Genomic DNA, 9,911 nt, shown 5'->3' with positions numbered 1-9,911 from the left:
GCCGCGTAGCAGCAGCCTCACTAATAGAGCACGACATAAAGCCGCTGTCGATCATGGCTCTCAGTGAAACTCCACCCACAGTTCCCACAGTTGTGTAAAACAAATTGTCAGATTTCTTAATTCTTTGCGTCATTTGGAAGACAACTGTCATACCAGGCGGCGAAGCAGAACACAAAGATTCATACATGGATTCCAGGTCATCACTGTCGCAGCTGGGAGAGTCACTCAGATGATCCACACCGTCCTCCCTCAAATGTGGATCAACTAGTTTTCCGACTGTTGAGGGACAGAAGACAACGCGGATCTAGGACAAGCACGCCTGGCGTGGTCAGGTGAGTGGCAGAGAAAGCAGAGTTTGTGATCTCGGCAGTGCTTGAAAGCTGTATGAGACATATCATGACAGACGGAGCAGGGTTTATCATGTAGGCCCTCAATCCTGGAACGTCTGGGATTAGGCCGCGTGGTCAAACCAGGCTGAAAGGATCCTTGCAGAAGAACCTTCTCAAGCATGCCTATGAGCCGCTCCAAAGTAGCAGAATCTGTCGTCTGTGGCTGAATGTGTTTCTCTGTTGGCTGGGAAGGCAATGCTGCTGATATCTGCTGTGCATTCATCGCAACTCTTCCAGATGTCATGCAGCCTGAATTCAACGTTCCTCCAGAGTGGGACTCACATAGGATTTCCTGGACCTCGTGGGCTGTCCATTTATCAATTGTCTTTGATCTAAAAATCACGGCAAGCTCAGGAGAGGGACAGTTTTTGATGAACATTCGGGTGACCTCAGTGCCGGGGCTACCCAATGCCTGTCCTCGTTCCTTCAGACGCTCAACGGCAAGATCAACAGCACGGTGCAGCCTAAGCCAGTAATCGAATGCACTTTCACCTTTCTCTGGGAGAGTGGTGTAGAAGTCTGCCAGTGGAAGAGGTGAGCACTGAGCAGAGTCAAAGTGTCTCCTCAGGATTCCATAAATAGCCTCAGGATCACGTGTGACATCTACGACACTGTTTCTAATGCCAACCTGGACCACATCCTTAGCCTTGCCTCTCAAATGAACAAGGATCTCTTCAGCTTGTTCTTCAGATCTCAGACTCCCTAGCTTTATAAAGGCTCTCATCAGATCCTCCCACTCTCTCACTGAAATGAGATCAGAACCATCCCCTCTGAAGCATGGTGGGTCCTTAAGCTTCCTGTGGGACACAAACTGCACAGGCGCAGCATCAACAGCAGGTGTAGAGGACACAGCACAGGAAGATGTGGCATTAGGTGCAGGTAAAGGGGTACTAGCAGACGGCTGAGCTGGGTTAAGATACTCTGTGCCACCCTCTGACCAACGAGCTGGATCACATCCCCCATCTGACTCACAATCTCCGTGGCAATAGTATCCGGGTTGGGAGAAGGTGAACTGTTGTTCTGAGACATGTGTGACACAGGGCTAGGGGGAGGGACAACAACCCCTTCGCTAGACTGGGACCCTGGGATCCTCTGACTATCCCCCCTAATAAAACCACGCCCACTAAGAGGAGTGTCATAACGCAACCGCAAAGGGGAACATAACAAACCCCTACCCCTACCAACAACATTAGGAGTACTCGATCCCTCCTCTGTGATGTCCATCACTGCGACTAGAATACAACAAAAATGCAATATTTGTTCCTTAAAAAAAATTGTAGAAAGAACAACAATAAATCACAAATGTGCAGCGCTGAAACTGGCCCCACGTCGCCGCGTGGAGTCCACCGTCCAACCAGTTGATTGACGGCTCACGGCACCAATGTAACTCCGCTCAGTCTCTATCTCCAGTGCTGTAAGAGTAAAACTCTCTGGACTCGAGATGGGTAGAGCTCAGACGTGGTTTATTCCCCTCTTGTGGGTCTCTGCAATAACATGGGATATGAATAACCATGGGTTTCAGGCAACAGCATTCCGCCCAAACACAGCAAAAGCTTCCTTGCTACTAACTGATAAACAAATGATCGTATAGTGGAACTCTTAGTTTTCTTAAAATAAATAAAAACCAAATATTGATTGAAAAATACAATGGCAACAAAACTTATTACGGAAAATAAAATAAAAATATTACTGCATTGTGGTTTAGGTAAAAAAAAAGAGAAATTAATTCACTTAAATGCACATTCATGTGAAAATAAATAAACTTCCAGACCAAAGCCAAAATTTCCTTTCATGTACAATATTAAATGGAACAATGCTGCCATCTACTGGGCAAAACTTAATAAGCAGTGTTTCTTAACACAGTTAGTCTGCCGCTCAATCAAATACATGTTTCAAAATACACATACCTGCAATAACATGGGATATGAGTAACCATGGGTTTCAGGCAACAGCATTCCACCCAAACAATCAAGAGAAGTTTCAAATTATTAGACACGACAGTCTCCTCTAGCTGTTAGCCGCTAGCTCAACGTGTCCATTTTTCCTAACGTCTAACCCATTAATTGGAAAACAAGATCATAAAACTGAAATCTACTGTATGGACAGTTCATGCTGTTAATGTACTGTCATGTTAACCTCAATGAGGATCTTCAAATATGTTTTAAACTCATGTTCAGTCACGGCAGACTGGGAAAGAACTTACCACAGCAAAAGCTTCCTTGCTACTAACGGGATAAGCTTAGGGAAAACCAGTTTACCAGTAGCAGACTTCCGCTGTGGAATTTCAAAATAAAAGTTTCAAGATAAACCCATGGTTGCGATCCCAAGTTTAACAGGAATTTAACAACAACAAAACCATATTCATTCTTTTACATCGTTACATATGCAGTGACGTTCGAGGCTTCGCGGGCAGTCCGTACCACGTGACTGATTCGGGAACTGGTTCACTGGTTCGCGCCAGATTCAAAATAAAATGGGCAGCAAAACACAGCTGATTCCCCCATCACATTGTGTTGCGGAATTGGATTGTTTACGTGCTACATAGTTACTTGAGCATTTCTTCTTCGATGGAGCCTGCAAGGAAGAGATTTGTTTTCTCTTCTAATAAAGTATGCACAGTAATAAATATCACAAATGATAAGTACCATAATATAAATAAACACCACTACAGATCCTATAACCTGATTTATGTCTTTTAGTTTATTAAAAAGTGAAGCACCACACAGTTTGTGTCATTATCCAGATGTACTTAAGCATGATTACACAGTTATAGGGGCGGGTTTTGATTATCGATTAAAATCGATTCTCGCTTGGAAAACGTGATATTGTTTAATTAAAATCCTGAATCGATTTTTAATATAACTTTATTTTGCCCGAAATGCCAGAATCTCAGGTTAAACCTCACAAAAATTTCAACAACCACCAAACAGCTAAAACAGTAAGTGACAGCAGGTACACGGATTCTGCACAAAGACGCAAACACAAAGCGCGGAACCGCTGACGGATCAGAATCAGTGAGATGTCGCCTTTCTCACCCGACGACACGGACACGGTCGGGGCTGAAAGGACAGCTCACTGATTCTCATGTGTCGGCGGGTCCGCGCTTCGTTTTTACGTCTTTTTGCGCTGATTCTGACGCTGCAGGTTTTATTTCTCTCCAAACAATATTGACTGAACCAGCAGCAAAAGAAGATCCAAACTACGCTTCACATAAACATCGTCATGAATTCCCTCTGACTTTTGCTGTTTTGCTTCCACCACGATAAAAATCACACTTCATGCACAGCTCTCTCTCCCTCTCTCTCTCTGTACTTGAAGAACAGTTTCCCGTCTAAAAATCTGTTTTCTGCATTATTCGCTTGCTTGTTACACACAAGTCTACCGTTGTTTACAGCGCTGTCAGCCGCTGTTTTTTCCTTTTACTTACTACCGAAAAGGAAACCTAATTTCTGCTGTTCAATAGGCTACCAAACAAATTTAAACTTTTTAAAATTATGCAAAATTGCAAAACGCTTAGCCGTGTCTCTAAACCTCTGTAACTTTGCTTTGCTTCATTCAGCAGCATCAGGTAATGTTCATATGTTGATGAATGGTTTTCTTTCGTTTTTGATCTGCTGCAGAATATTTTTATAAATCGTATTTCTGTTTTATCCTTAGCTGCTTTGACACAAAGGCATCTGCTGTGATGCTCACACCTTTGATAAAGTCTCGCAAGTGTCAGCTTTCTTTTTATAGATATAAAAATATAGAAATGTACTGATCCATGATCTGAATTATAATATTTCTGACTGAGGCACAATTTCCCCTGATCGAATCCTGGATCGAATCGATTCTAGAAATCAGTGACAATACGCAGGCCTAACAGTTACACAATCATACCAAAACTCTGTCCTGATAGTTTCCACTTTCTCTTTTGTATCAGACATACTGAGACAATATTTGGGATAAATAACCACGAAAACAATCTATTTATTCAGTTTAGTATGGAGGACCACAAGAGCCACGCGCATCGAAATAAAAAATTCTGTGCTTAATTTTAATAAACTGCATTTCAAAATCCTTTTTCGAATTCCACTTTAATAAAAACATTTTCGAACTGCACTTTAATAAACTGCATTTCAAAAAACATTTTCGAATTCCACTTTAATAAACTGCATTTCAAAAAACATTTTCGAATTCCACTTTAATAAACTGCATTTCAAAAACCTTTTTCGAATTCCACTTTAATAAAAACATTTTCGAATTGCACTTTAATAAACTGCATTTCAAAAAACATTTTCAAATTCCACTTTAATAAACTGCATTTCAAAAAACATTTTCGAATTGCACTTTAATAAACTGCATTTCAAAAACCTTTTTTGAATTCCACTTTAATAAACTGCATTTCAAAAACCTTTTTCGAATTCCACTTTAATAAAAACATTTTCGAATTGCACTTTAATAAACTGCATTTCAAAAACCTTTTTCGAATTCCACTTTAATAAACTGCATTTCAAAAACCTTTTTCGAATTGCACTTTAATAAACTGCATTTCAAAATCCATTTCCCTTTCCTGTTCGCTCAGGGATTAACATGTGGATTAGCAGTTGGATTAACAACTTCATTTTAAAAATCCTGCTGCTATTCAAATTAGCCACACCGTGGGATGTAAGGAGCTCTCTGATTGGCTGGTCAGACAGGCTGTCTGCCAGCCTGGATTTTTCTAGCTCATAGCTTCGCCCTGCTACGAAAGCGTGTGTGCTTGTACAAAGGCCGTTCAGCCTCGGGATTTACACTCGGCTCGACACGGATATGTGAAGAATGAAGGGAGCCTGCAGCGAAACGGAGAGCTAACCTCTGACTGAGTGCCCGTTTACTCAGTCTGACCACCTGTTGAAGGTAACGTGCTAACATGGCTAACGCTAGCATCACCACACGTAGCCCCGTTATTTTAAGGTCATTTTAGCTTATGAAAATTTTACGTCGCAGCTGTACGAGCTCGCTACGTGTTTTGTAAGCTGCTGTGCTCTTCACAAATAAAGCTGGAAGCAGCTCAGACTGTTAGAACCAGCACTGAGGCCTGTTACATTTATACAGTGTTAGAGCAATGGCTGCAACCTACAGCCTTTAAACTAGCGATTAAAATGCTGACAGTAAACTCGTCAGTCCAGGTGTTACCACATTACTTTGTGATACTTAGAGTTAAAACAACTGAGACAGGCTGATTAAAATAACAGCTGTCAGTTCTCTCATTCCTTATATCAAGACTGGAGATCACACTACTGATTTCAGTTCATTTAATATGTGAGTGCACAGATTCATTCTCAGCTAGACATAAATGATGATCAAAGGTTGTATATATGATGAATTCATCAAATCCCAGCCTCTAACACAGTGCGCTGAATCTTAGCTTTGAATGTCCAGTATATTCTAATCAGTGCAATTTAAGCATTCACTGAACCTACAATATCTACACCTGTGTGGCAAATATGTGGTAAAGATACAGATAATGAAGTTTAATTATTAATACAATATACATCATGAGAAACGAAAGCTGAAATTGATTCAGTTTAGTACTTTTCTCTGTATGTTCTGTGATTATAAAGGCCTTAAATTCTGTGATATATACTGTAAATGATTTTCACAGAGGTCTTAAAGTACTTAAATCACTGCTGATAGTCTGGTTGTTTATATTTTCATGTTTTTGTGTCTGTAGGGCTGTTTGATGACGATTTGGACTCCTCTGGGTGATGAGGACACACCCACATCTGTTCCATACTGCAGCCATGGATGGTGTTACAGCTCTGAGTCAGCTTTGGGCCATCAGATGCACACACTGGAAAACCAGCGCCTGTACTTCATGCAGGAGAGATGACCTCAGTGATGTAGGTTCATAAGCAAGTTCAAACATTTCTGGCCTCTTATCACTTAGATTTCTTAATCTTAAAAGTGAATGCATTTAAAGCAGGAACTGCACACCTAGCCATCAGAAGTTTGGCAGCATGAGTACTGTAAAGTTTTGTAGGGCCCTTGTTAAAAATTCCACAAGCACCACACCACATTTGTCATATACAGTTCCATTTTGTACAGTACATTGTTGAAATTATAAACTATATATTCTAGTTATCCACTTGTCAGTAATTTTTGAGTAAATGGATGTCACTGATAAATCAGTGGTGATTCACCTGCAAATGTTTTTAACAAACTTTGTTTTTTGTAGAATTCATCAGCAGCTGTGAAGAGATGTATTTGAATATCTTCTGGTTCCACTTTTCTTAACCTGGAAGCTGAGGATGGCTAATTCCTGACAAGGACACACACCTCAGTGCTTATCATGGGTGTTACATCCTCTGCGCAGCAATTCCAGAGAAAACGAGAGAGCAACGACCACACATTAAGACCAGACAGAAATCTGTCACTTTCTGGCAGCTGTGAAAACTTCCAATAAGAAAGTTTCTTAGAACAATGCTGGGTCATGTGTGATGTGTCATATGAGGATATTACATTTTGACTTAATTCTGCTCAATTAAGTGTTTTGTTCGTTGATCCAATATGGCAGCTTTTTTATTGTGCTCCAAGTTAAAACTCATTGTCCTCATGAGCACAGCATCTAACAACTCTCCTTAAAAAAGTCGATTGACTTTAACTGGACACAATGGTTTCCAGTGGGAGATACATTCATCACTCATCCGTGACACTGGAGAAGTCACCTGAGTGAGTGATAAAGCAATTTTCCATGGAAAATCCAGAGGAACTAAACTTTGTTGTTGTTTCTTTGGGCTCAATTTCAGCTCTAGCAGCATCTCTCAGAAGAAAACCGTTTTGCAAATAATCAGATAAAAAGATTGTTGAACTAGGTGGTATTCTCTGGAGTTTAAGACCAAAACTGAACTCAAACAGTGAATTGACATTAGACTGGAATTCATAAGATGAATAGAAATACTGCTGAAGCTGAATGATTCATTCATGTATATATATGACTTTTTTTCCCCCCAATTCACCAGGTCTGTAAAGTTCAGTATGACTGTGGTACATGATACAAAAGAATAAATACAGAAGAATAAAAACTTTGTGAATAACTTTACTCTTCTTAAAAATAACTCATAAAACAAGTAAAAGTACAAATGTGTACAAGTTAGAGACTTCCTCAGTAAGTTTACACTCTTTTGGAGTGATTTTAATTGTGTGTTAAAGAGAAAGAGATTAGGAGGTAAAGTAGAGGATGCAGAGTCAATCATCACTGAGGTCATCTCTCCTGCATGAAGTACAGGCGCTGGTTTTCCAGTGTGTGCATCTGATGGCCCAAAGCTGACTCAGAGCTGTAACACCATCCATGGCTGCAGTATGGAACAGATGTGGGTGTGTCCTCATCTCCCAGAGGAGTCCAAATCGTCATCAAACAGCCCTACAGACACAAAAACGTGAAAATATAAACAACCAGACTATCAGCAGTGATTTAAGTACTTTAAGACCTCTGTGAAAATCATTTACAGTATATATCACAGAATTTAAGGCCTTTATAATCACAGAACATACAGAGAAAAGTACTAAACTGAATCAATTTCAGCTTTCGTTTCTCATGATGTATATTGTATTAATAATTAAACTTCATTATCTGTATCTTTACCACATATTTGCCACACAGGTGTAGATATTGTAGGTTCAGTGAATGCTTAAATTGCACTGATTAGAATATACTGGACATCCAAAGCTAAGATTCAGCGCACTGTGTTAGAGGCTGGGATTTGATGAATTCATCATATATACAACCTTTGATCATCATTTATGTCCAGTTGAGAATGAATCTGTGCACTCACATATTAAATGAACTGAAATCAGTAGTGTGAGCTCCAGTCTTGATATAAGGAATGAGAGAACTGACAGCTGTTACTTTAATCAGCCTGTCTCAGTTGTTTTAACTCTAAGTATCACAAAGTAATGTGGTAACACCTGGATTGACGAGTTTACTGTCAGCATTTTAATCGCTAGTTTAAAGGCTGTAGGTTGCAGCCATTGCTCTAACACTGTATAAATGTAACAGGCCTCAGTGCTGGTTCTAACAGTCTGAGCTGCTTCCAGCTTTATTTATGAAGAGCACAGCAGCTTACAAAACACGTAGCTAGCTCGTACAGCTGTGACGTAAAACTTTCATAAGCTAAGATGACCTTAAAATAACGGGGCTACGTGTGGTGATGCTAGCGTTAGCCACATTAGCACGTTACCTTCACAGGTGGTCAGACTGAGTAAACGGGCACTCAGTCAGAGGTTAGCTCTCCGTTTCGCTGCAGGCTCCCTTCATTCTTCACATATCCGTGTCGAGCCGAGTGTAAATCCCGAGGCTGAACGGCCTTTGTACAAGCACACACGCTTCGTAGCAGGGCGAAGCTATGAGCTACAAAATCCAGGCTGGCAGACAGCCTGTGTCTGACCAACCAATCAGAGAGCTCCTTACATCCCACGGTGTGGCTAATTTGAATAGCAGCAGGATTTTTAAAATGAAGTTGTTAATCCAACTGCTAATCCAACTGCTAATCCACATGTTAATCCCTGAGCGAACAGGAAAGGGAAATGGATTTTGAAATGCAGTTTATTAAAGTGCAATTCGAAAAAGGTTTTTGAAATGCAGTTTATTAAAGTGGAATTCGAAAATGTTTTTTGAAATGCAGTTTATTAAAGTGCAATTCGAAAATGATTTTATTAAAGTGGAATTCGAAAAAGGTTTTTGAAATGCAGTTTATTAAAGTGGAATTCGAAAATGTTTTTTGAAATGCAGTTTATTAAAGTGGAATTCGAAAATGTTTTTTGAAATGCAGTTTATTAAAGTGCAATTCGAAAATGTTTTTTGAAATGCAGTTTATTAAAGTGCAATTCGAAAATGTTTTTATTAAAGTGGAATTCGAAAAAGGATTTTGAAATGCAGTTTATTAAAATTAAGCACAGAATTTTTTATTTCGATGCGCGTGGCTCTTGTGGTCCTCCATAGTTTAGAGGTTTACACATCACATCATTATAATCACAGAGCTTATTTCACTTAAATCGTCCACTTGATGGCGCAGTAGAGCAAATGAATCATCACAATGCTTCGAACCATGAGTCGACCAGTTGGATGGAAAGCTTCAGCTCATCACGAGGCTTCATCTCACCATCACTACTCATTACATTAAGGGACAATCATCAGCTGGCATCTAAATACACATTTAGGGCGACCAAAAACCATCACCTCAGTCTTTTTGTCATTGAACAGATTTATCCAGAGGAGAGATGCATCAGTACAAACGATTTCATCCTTTAAACCTGAACTCTGTGAACGGCTGACTGTTCCATGTGCTAAAGAATAGAAAACATTATTTCCCATCAGACCATGAGCAACATTCAGGCATCTAACACAGTAACACTTTTATTCTTTACATATTCAGCAGAGAGAGTTAGCTGTGTGCACTACTAAAAAAAGGCTGTTCTAATTCTCAGCACCGCTCCTCTCTTTCCCTGAGTCCTTAGCAATTCTCCTTTTCACGATGACGTTTTCCTCGAGGCCAAGGAAAG

General features: G+C 40.1%; 1 long non-coding RNA gene across 1 annotated transcript; it reads left to right on the top strand.

Annotated features, from left to right (window-relative positions):
- Positions 1–6,194: 6,194 nt before the first annotated feature.
- On the top strand, positions 6,195–6,898 carry LOC112845482 (uncharacterized). Its single transcript, XR_003218307.1, has 2 exons — positions 6,195–6,253; positions 6,589–6,898. It is a non-coding gene; the product is annotated as an uncharacterized LOC112845482 (long non-coding RNA).
- Positions 6,899–9,911: the final 3,013 nt, after the last annotated feature.

This window comes from Oreochromis niloticus, unplaced genomic scaffold, assembly GCF_001858045.2.
Source record: "Oreochromis niloticus isolate F11D_XX unplaced genomic scaffold, O_niloticus_UMD_NMBU tig00007519_pilon, whole genome shotgun sequence".
Lineage (NCBI taxonomy): Eukaryota > Metazoa > Chordata > Actinopteri > Cichliformes > Cichlidae > Oreochromis > Oreochromis niloticus.
This window is presented reverse-complemented; position numbering and strand designations above follow the sequence as displayed.